We start from the raw sequence: 10,248 nt of genomic DNA, 5'->3' as shown, positions 1-10,248 counted from the left end.
ATCTAAGTTTCCACATCTCCAACACTTGGGTTGTAGATTAGGATACATGCAGGACAATTTTTGAGGATCCAAATGCCACCTATAAAACATTTTATAAAAATTTTCTCTTAAATTTTGAGCTTGAGTAAATTTTACATTCCTATTCCAAATTATCTCCCATGTTTCCAGTAGGATCGGTTCTTGTATATTTTGAGCCCATTTTATCATACAATCCTTCACCAATTCTGTTTCTGAATCCAATTTAACCAATGCACTATAAATTCTTTTTATATGAGCTTGAGATTGATCTCTAATCTGTTTCATCCAATTTACATCCTGTACTGTAATACCAACTTTTTGATCCAAACGCCACCTCATTGACAATTGGTTATAATAAAACCAAGAATATTCAATATTTTCTTGTTTCAAATCTACTAAAGATTTAAGTTGCCAATCTCATCCTACCGGAAAGAGTAGTTCCTTATAAGAAACTTTATCCAAATTAACTCCCCTAGATATCCCCTCTATTATCTGTCCTGGACTTGCCCAAATAGGAATCTTATAATTTAATCTATAATAATATTTCTTCCAAACTCGAAGTAAGGCACTTCTAAAATGTGAGCCTTAAAATTTCTGTCTACTTTTTTATCATAAATTAGATATGCCTGCCAACCAAATAACAAGTCCCATCCTTCAAGAGAAAGTATATTTCTGTTTGTCAAATTTAACCAATCACTAATCCATGTCAAAACCACCACATCATAATATAATTTTAAGTTGGGGACTTTAAGTCCTCCTCGTTCCCTTATATCCTGCATAATCTTGAACCTAACTCTTGGTTTCTTGCCCGCCCAAATAAACTTATTGATACCCTTTTGCCATCCCTCCAAATTAGCATCTTTTTTTAAAATAGGAATCATTTAAAACAAGAAAAGAAATTTAGGAAGAACATTCATTTTTACTGCTGAAATTCTTCCCAACAAAGATAATTGCAATTTTTTCCAATCATTTAAATCCTTTTGCACCTTAACCCATAAAGCTTCATAATTATTCTTATACAATTTGGCATTAGAAGCTGTAATATAAACTCCCAAATATTTTATCTTTTTAACCATTTCAAAACCTGTAAGTGTAACTAACATATCTTTATCGTCCCTAGACATATTTTTCGGTAATATCTTAGTCTTGTTACAATTAAACTTAAAACCAGAAACTTTCCCATATTGTGCAATAATTTCAACCAAATCAATTACCGAATCTATCGGCTGAGTTAATGTTAACACTAAGTCATCTGCAAAAGCTCTTAATCTATAATCAATCTTATTAACCTTAATTCCTTTTAATATAGAAGACTCACGGATTTTAATTAACAAAATCTCCATTGTTAACACAAATAACAATGGAGATAGTGGACATCCTTGTCTAGTTCCTTTTTCAATTTTAAATGCTTCTGTTACCCCCCCATTAACTATAATCTGTGCTAATTGCTGTTGATAGATAGCCTTAAGAGCCGACAAATTTTTTCCCCCAAAATTCATTCTATCGATAACCTGAAACAAAACCCCCCAATCCAATTGATCAAATGCTTTTTCAGCATCTAAAAATACAAAAGCAGCCGGAATTTGGTTATTCATCCACAAATATTCAATTAAGTTAATAATCTGTCTTACATTATACTTCATATATCTTCCAGTTATAAATCCAGATTGGTGGGGGGGGTTTGGTATTTTTGTTCCCTTTGTGGCTTGTTAATTGTCTCTTTTGTACAGTATGTAGATATTGTTTATGTCTATGTATCTATTAATGGCTAATTTGTGTGCCAGGCTTCTAAAAAGTCTGTATTAAATTAAAAAGCATGTCTGAATGTTACTTGGTGTTCATAGATGCATTCTACCAGTCTTTTGCTTGTTTGTCCTACATAGAGGCTGTTGCAGTTATTACACTGTATGACTCCTGTTTTTTCTTCTGAGGCTGCTGGGTTTTTCTGTTTATGTAGGATGTTTTGGAAGGCTTTAGTTGGCTTATGTGCTACCCTGATTCCATATGGTTGGTGGTTTCTGAGATGTTTTTGATGTATGGCAGTGTTATTCTTGTGTCAGAAGATATGATGAAAACTCTTTAACTTCACAATATATGGACAGACTTGACCATAGTTTTCAGCTTGGAAACTGTGACCATCTTTTGTTGTTGTTGTTGTTGTTAGTTGCAAAGTTGTGTCCGACCCATTGCGACCCCATGGACAACGTTCCTCCAGGCCTTCCTGTCCTCTACCATCTTTTGGAGTCCATTTAAGGTCACGCCTACTGCTTCAGTGACTCCATCCAGCCACCTCATTCTCTGTCGTCCCCTTCTTCTATTGCCCTCAATCTTTCCCAGCATTAGGTTCTTCTCCAGTGAGTCCTTCTCCTTAGGTGGCCAAAGTACTTGAGTTTCAACTTCAGGATCTGGCCTTCTAAAGAGTAGTCGGGGTTGATCTCTCCTAGGACTGACCAGTTTGAACGCCTTGCAGTCCAGGGGACTCACAGGAGTCTTCTCCAGCACCATAGTTCAAAGGCCTCAATTCTTTTGCGCTCAGCCTTTCTTATGGTCCAACTTTCACAGCCATACATTGCAACTGGGAAAACCATGGCCTTGACTATACATACTTTTGTTGGCAGGGTGATGTCTCTGCTTTTTAGTATGCTGTCTAGATTTGCCATAGCTTTCCTCCCCAGGAGCAAGTGTCTTTTAATTTCTTGGCTGCAGTCCCCATCTGTGGTGATCTTGGAGCCCAGGAAGATAAAATCTGTCACTACCTCCATTTCTTCCCCATCTATTTGCCAGGAATTGAAAGGGCCGGATGCCATGATCTTGGTTTTCTTAATGTTGAGTTTCAAGCCAACTTTTGCACTCTCCTTCTTCACCCGCATCAAGAGGCTCTTTAGTTCCTCTTCACTTTCTGCCATTAGAGTGGTATCATCTGCATATCTTAGGTTGTTGATATTTCTCTCGGCAATCTTAATTCCAACTTTTGATTCATCTAGCCCTGCCTTTCTCATGATGCGCTCTGCATATAAGTTAAATAGGCAGGGCGACCAAGTCAAGTCCAAAAATGCTAGAGAATTTCCAGAAACCTTTCTCTTTCTCATTTATATTCTATTTCTTTGTGTATATGTATATGTATGTATCTGCAAATGAACAGTTTTGGCAATCTGCTGCTTCCTCCAGATTTACCCACAAGCATTTCAGGGAATGTCAACCAAATTCCTCCACTAAAATAATGTAGGAGATGACCAGGCTGTGCCCGAGAGAGGAGTCAAGTATGTCATCAGTTTGGAGACCTTTGCACCCACAAAAGATCTAAATCCAGCCTTTCTTGAATTCCATTGACTCTTATCTACCAGCAATTTGCCTTGATCATTAGTAGTTCAGATTCTTGTTTAAAGATACCATGGAATAAACTTGTAGTCATTTGAACAACTCTGGTTCCTGATTTCTTATGCCTGACAAATAAAATACTAACAGTTAGGCACTCATTTTGAATTTAGCTTTTATTTCAAAGTAGCAACTTACTATTCATTCAGGATTGCGTTAAGATCTAGGAGATTGTGCAATATTGAGAAAAAGAAATCCCATGATATCAAACAGCAATTGTCCATTCTTCTTTGAGCCACAAATATTCTCCAGCAATAATAATAATCTAAACAATAAATATTTAGTTAGTTGTACATAGGACCAAATTTCAGTTTGGATTGATGTGCTTGATTTCTGCTGTGGTCCAGTTATAAGAAGACCACTAAAACTATGATCATTATTTTTTTTAATAATGATGTTTATACTAGAACTTCAGCATGTTTGTTGGCAAACCTTCCCACATTCATGCTATATGTACCTAAGCATATAAAGCATGTAGGTTGTTACAACAAAGGTTTGTATAATTTTAGGTGGCATGTTGTTTGATTGCTATAAATGAATGATAGTTGTTAGAAGATCTGTCAGTGATGACACAAATGAAGAGATACAAAATAATTGAACTTATTAGTTCAGTAGCTAATTGTAACAAGTCATTAAAACACACTAATGTACAATACGGAAGTATGCATACAAACTTCTTTCTGTTGTTCATGGGCATCTATGGGGTGCAAGTGACATCACATAAGTCATGATGTCATCCTGCAAATGACACGAATGGTGTACCTTATATCATTTGTGTGATTACAAGTTACATGATCCACATAATTTACCAGTTATTTTATGATACACCAGACATGTCAAACACAAGGCCTGGGAGCCGGATGCGGCCCGCAAAGTGGTTTCATGTGGCCCATCCTGGAAACAGTGAGGGAACAGCCCTCGCTGCCTTGGCCCTGGCCCAGGCCAGCTGGGAGGGAGCCAATGTACAGTTTTGTGGTGGCCATCTATGCTGAAACGCATCCAGTCTTAACTCCACGAGGTCGTCTGGAAACAGCAAGGAACCAGCCCCTGCCATGTCGGCCCCACCCCCTGGGTGCATGCTGGGAAGGTGTCACCCTTTGTGAGGAATAAAGAAATGCACCATCGCCTGGAAGTGGCCAGCAAATGGCCCTGGCCTACTTCACATATCCGGCTTGATGGGCTCTGTGGGAGGGGTTTCGGCAGGCAGCGGGGCGCTCTCCTCACAGCATCAAGAGGCTGAGACGGGTGGTGTGAATCTGATGAGAAGTGCAATGCTGCCTAGCCCCCAGCCTGCCCAGTTTCAGCAGGCAGCAAGGTGCAAAGCTGGCAAGCTTCGCATCGCCTGGCTCAACTTCTCACCCATTGGAGACTCAGCTGATCCCAGGGAAATGGTGTTAAGTTATAGCACAAATATAGGGTACTTATGTAAATAAATTTGGGGTGATAATATTAACTTACCAGACTGACTCATAATGAATATCTGGGCTCCAGAAGTAACTAGTTTCCTGAGGCCATTCTTGTTGCGCTTATCATTAGGCCTGAACAACTGAGCTACTCTTATCTCCAAAGTTACATTAGGATGCCTCTTCAAGAATTCAATGATGAAATGGCTACAAGAACCACAAGGGCTCCAACTAAGATACCAAATGATGTGGCATCTTGTTCTCTGCTGCAATATCTCTTCATGTTTATCCAAAGCATTGATTTCTGCATGTTGGGAAAAGCTATTGGTACACCAGTGCCTCCATATTTTGTGACTTCTTCCCCACTGAATTTCATACAGAATATAAGTTGTTTTTGGACATCCTTTGGGTGCATAATTCTCCAAAAAATCCTTTGATTCTATTTGCCACCCTAAATACAAATGTGAGATTGAAATTGTTACATGTTTCTGTTGCAAGTTGTACAAATAAAAATAAACTATATTGAAGGATGTCCAAAGTGTTTTCTTCCTTCTTTTAGATCCAGACTACAAAACTAGGGAAAGGGTTTAAAGTCTCGCCCTTTTCCTGTCCTTCTTTGTAGAGGGAAGATTTAGGGGATGCTTGTATTGCTTGCCCCTTATAAGGCTATTCAGATCCAAACCTTTAGGGCAGAAAACACTACAATAAAAATACATACTCCTATAATGATTAATAAAACTGAAAAGTAGACATATAATAGAATAAAATTACCTAAAATAGATTAATATAATAACAATAATTCAAATAACAGATAACAAATCACCAAAATTTGTAAACTTCAGTTGCAGGTAGGACAGAATCCCTGCAGGGTTTGATGCTTCTTTCAAAGAGGGCACTTGGTCAGCTGCACCAAAGTCCCATCCAATCCTTGGCTGGCAGAAAAGTATGTCAGCATCAGTTGTGCTACCACCAGTAATGATCCCTTTTATTGCACAACAGAAATAAGGCTGGAAGCAATGCTGTCCTTACACAGCAATTTTGGGCTATGTCTTTGTTTCCCTTCCACCAAATAACACTTGCCGGTGAAAAGCAACCACCAATCCTCCTTAACATGGGTGGTCAGATGAGTGCAGGTAGCTACCTAGATTGATTGATGGAGCCCCTATCAAGATATTAAACTAACAGGTTGCAAGTGTGGAAAGATTTCACTCCTGTCACCTGCCAGTCAAGCTGCTTTAGAACATAGAGCCCTTAATGGACCTACAGAGGGGTTTTCTTTTACCTTTTCTTGCTGGCATCTGTGGCTCCATCCGCTCGTAGCAACAATTCCCAGAGTAGTTTCTTTTATATACTGGTATATATGAAAGGAAACGGTTTCAGTTTCTATTCCTCAGAATTAGAAACTGTTTCTCCAGCATTGCAAATTAATTTTGCATCACACCCACATATGACAAGTCAGAATTCCTTGTTGGTAAGTAATTTAGTACAGTGGTTGTTATTGCTATTATTTTGTCCACATGTAAAATATATTTATGTATTAAAAAAGTCTAAAGTTGATAGAAATCTGTTGTCTGGTGACTTTAATCATAATGCTAGATTCTGTCACAGCCATTCCCAATCAGATCCTTCAACAGGTTCTTGAATGCAGCCCTCACTCTTATTGTTGTGTTAGAACATTATATAGAATATAGTATTACAACATTTACACTTTTAATAATACTCTGAAACCATGTCTCATTTAAGGTTTTGTTGGCAGGTTACTCATGGAAACAATATAAGTGCAGTTTAAGGATAGCTGTCAAACCTGCGAAACTACTTTTGGCCATCTTTCTTCATTTTTCGGCTTGCCACAACTTTGGGGGGAGGGAAAATGCATTCTTCTGTTCCAGACAAAACAATAACTTTCTTATGGGAACCAAGGTCAAATCGCTCAAGTGTTTGGCGGGCTAGAATTGCTATTAGAGAGCCTGCCAAAGGTGTTAATTGGAGAATGTGATTTATTACATATTTAGTGGGTGGGGAGTTTAACTTTTACTTTGTAACCTTTTTTGGGGGGGGGACTTGCAGTCTTGGTTTCACCTTTGTTCGTGCTGATATTATGTAGCCATTAAAATTGTTCTTTGAGGAAAGCAAATGCTCATCTATGGTTTTATCTATCAGAACCATGATAATAGCTTCTCCTTTGATAAAAGTATTCTAAGAAAGGTTAAAGGCCCAAGCAAGCAAATTTCTTGTATGGAATGATGCTGAGGTGGGAACCAGGTGTAGAACCAGGAAAGCTGTATAAGAGCTGATTGTAAATGCATATACTGTGCTGGATGGAAGTGATCACTATAGCTGTCCAACTAACAGCTAGCTATCATCACTCTTGGGTGAAAAATAAAGAACTTAATTTCATGCAACTGCCTGCTGTTTCTTTGATGCCAGCTCAGAAAGGAACATGGTAAGGAATGAAATTCTGACAGTTGGTGACCAGGAATTACACTATGCAAGTTTATATAAAAACAGCTTTAATTTCACCTTGGAGGAGGAGGGAGCTCCTCTGTGCATGTTGCTGGCAAATAATCCAAAATTAGCTGCCAATTTTGATGTTAATTACAACATACATATGGTCTCATGAAGCAGTTATCAGATGAATGGAAATTAGATATCTATTGAGAAATGTATTTTGCTTTTTGATCTAGTGCTAGTAATAAGCTGGCTATTGGAAGTTTTTAAATGAAACATAAACCCTGGTTTTATTCTGTTCTGTTTCCTGCCTTTCTTGATCTCTCCAGCAGCATTTTTAAAAATGTTTTGTTTCAATTAGCAATTTCTTAGGGCTTCTCACAACAATGGAATGGCCAGAAAACGAACACTGAAACTGGGCATGGCAACTACAGTCTGGTTAATTCAGGCGTGTATTTGTTTATATTTCAGCCTATGTAGATGATCAGCAGCTTTTACAGGAAGTTGTGTCTAAATTAATCTGTATTTCAATTCCATTTCCCTGTGTCATGTACTTTGGAATGTGAGAGAACAGCCTTGACTTTCTATGGGACATTCATCCTATGTGTTAGCATATCCTCCCTTGGGCTTCTTGTCTGAAGGTGAAGTGTTCCAATTGCTTCAGTTTCTTTTCATAGCACCTAAAATTAGAAGAGTTTGGGAGCATCATTTCAGATTAGCATATTTCATTAAAAGGCAGAAATTTCTTCTCACGAAAGCAAGAAGCAAGACTGTGAAGTTGAAAAACATCTTGGAAAAAGACAACAGGAAACCACTTTGTAGAGAAAACTGTGGCCATGTAATCCTCAAAAATCAAGTTTAACTTGAGGGAGATTTTACATTTATCACTCCTGAAAGGAAGCAGAGAAGGAGATGAGGTCTCTTCCCTTGGTCTAGAAAACTTTACCAAATGAGGAGTCTTATTTACTGCATATTACCCAGTCTATTTGGTTGAATTGTTTTTCTACTGGCTTTCTAGAAAGTGAATGCAGTTCTGAAAGAAAGCATGTGAAGTTTATAGCAATTTCCTCTTCAAAGCTGACTCCTACAGAGGCTGCAACCCCCTGACAGAAAAGAACTTATTGAAAGAGCACTCATAATAGACAGCTGCCCCTCCACCTGCTGCTGGCACACCATACTCGGACAGAAGAGCAGTGGAGTCCTTCACTGCTGAGGATGAATGTAGTGGACCTCTCAGTAGGTCGAAGGGCAAAAGGTGGGGTTCTTCTTGCTCCATTGCTTCTAAATCACAGCTAAAAAAAACCCCACAAGCAAACATAGATTCTTTGCAGTTCAGCTAATTAGGTTGGAGACAGCGTTTCTTAGAAAATTACTTGATAGTTACTTCTACACCAGTATTTTCACTTCTGTTCCCATCTCACTTTCCAGCTGATTGGCGCTTCTTCGGGGCTGTCAGGGCTCAGTGGAAGTGCCAGGATCAGCGCCAGGCTCCAGCTGGAGCTCGGCACTGATCCTGGTGCTTCTGCTGAGCCCAGAAAAAGCGCTGATCAGCTGGAATGTTGCAGCATCTCCAGGGTCTTGTGATTTACATTCAGATGCTTGGCAACTGATTCATATTTATGACGGTCACAGTGTCCCAGGGTCATGTGAAGTGACCAAAACCTGCTGCAACCACCCAGCAGATGGAGGGAATAAAAACCAAACAGCCCCTCACCCCACCCCCACTGCCAATCCTCAACAGAAATACTCACAACAATGAAAACCTCAGACAGGAGGAAGAGCGCAGCCAGGCGGGCAGGCAGGTGTCTTCCTCGGTTGTGGCTTGGGGGGCACTTTTTTCAGTGCCATTGTAACTTTGAACAGTCACTAAACGAACTGTTGTAAGTCAAGGACTACCTGTACTTTATCACTTTTTTCTGGGGGTTTTTTTTTTTTGGTCATCAAGTTTTTGACACCTTGCTGGTGGTACTCGGATGTTGCCATATCCTAAAAGTGGTACGATGGTGAAAAGGTTGAAAAGCCCTGTTCTAGAGTACTATGAAATTCATCCAGGGAAACAGATGGCTTTAATATTTCTTGATGCACAGAAAGCGTTTGGCAATGTAAATTGGCAATTTATGTTTCAGCAACTAGAGGAAATGGATTTTTGAGAAAACTTTATAAATGTAATTAAAACAATTTATTATAAAGAAACAGCCAAAATAATTGTAAACGGAGATTTTACAGAAATCTTTGACATAAAAAAGGCACAAGACAGGGATGCCCACTATCTCCATTATTATTTATACTAACACTGGAAGTATTGAATAGAAACATCAGACGACATATAGAAATTAAAGGACTGGAGATAAAAGATGAAAAATATAACTTACAAACATTTGCAGATGACTTGGTTTTATATTGGAAGAACCGCTTGAAACAAACACTAAACTTATGGAGAAAATAGAAAAATTTGGAGAAGTGGCAAGGTTGAAAATAAACAGAGAAAAGACTAAAGTGCTAAATAAAAATCTAACAGAAAAACAAAAAAAACCAACTAGCAAAAAAACAAATCTTCAAATAGTTAAAAAAATTAAATATTTGGGAATTTATTTAACAGCAAGATGTGCAACAATACAAGACAATTATGCAAGATTGCTAAAACAAATAAAATTGGATTTGGAAAAGTGAAAAAATTTACAACTTTCAATGCTGGGGAGAATAGCAACAGTGAAAATGAATATCTTACCGAAAATACTCTTTTTATTCCAAATGATACCTGTAAGACTGGGAAAAGCCTTTTTTGATGAACTGAATACAACAATATTGAAATTTATCTGGCAAGGAAAAAAAGCTAGAATTAGACTGAAAATGTTACAAGAAGCGAAAGAAAATGGAGGATTTGGACTGCCGGACTGGACGTTATATTACCAAGTAACTATATTAACATGGTTTAAAGAGTGGATAATGCTTAGAGATAAAAGACTATTATACCTACAGGGGCATGACCTACAACTTGGTTGGC

The sequence above is a fragment of the Protobothrops mucrosquamatus genome, unplaced genomic scaffold, assembly GCF_001527695.2.
Source record: "Protobothrops mucrosquamatus isolate PMUCROS unplaced genomic scaffold, P.Mucros_1.0 scaffold2187, whole genome shotgun sequence".
Lineage (NCBI taxonomy): Eukaryota > Metazoa > Chordata > Lepidosauria > Squamata > Viperidae > Protobothrops > Protobothrops mucrosquamatus.
Note: the sequence above shows the minus strand (reverse complement) of the source record.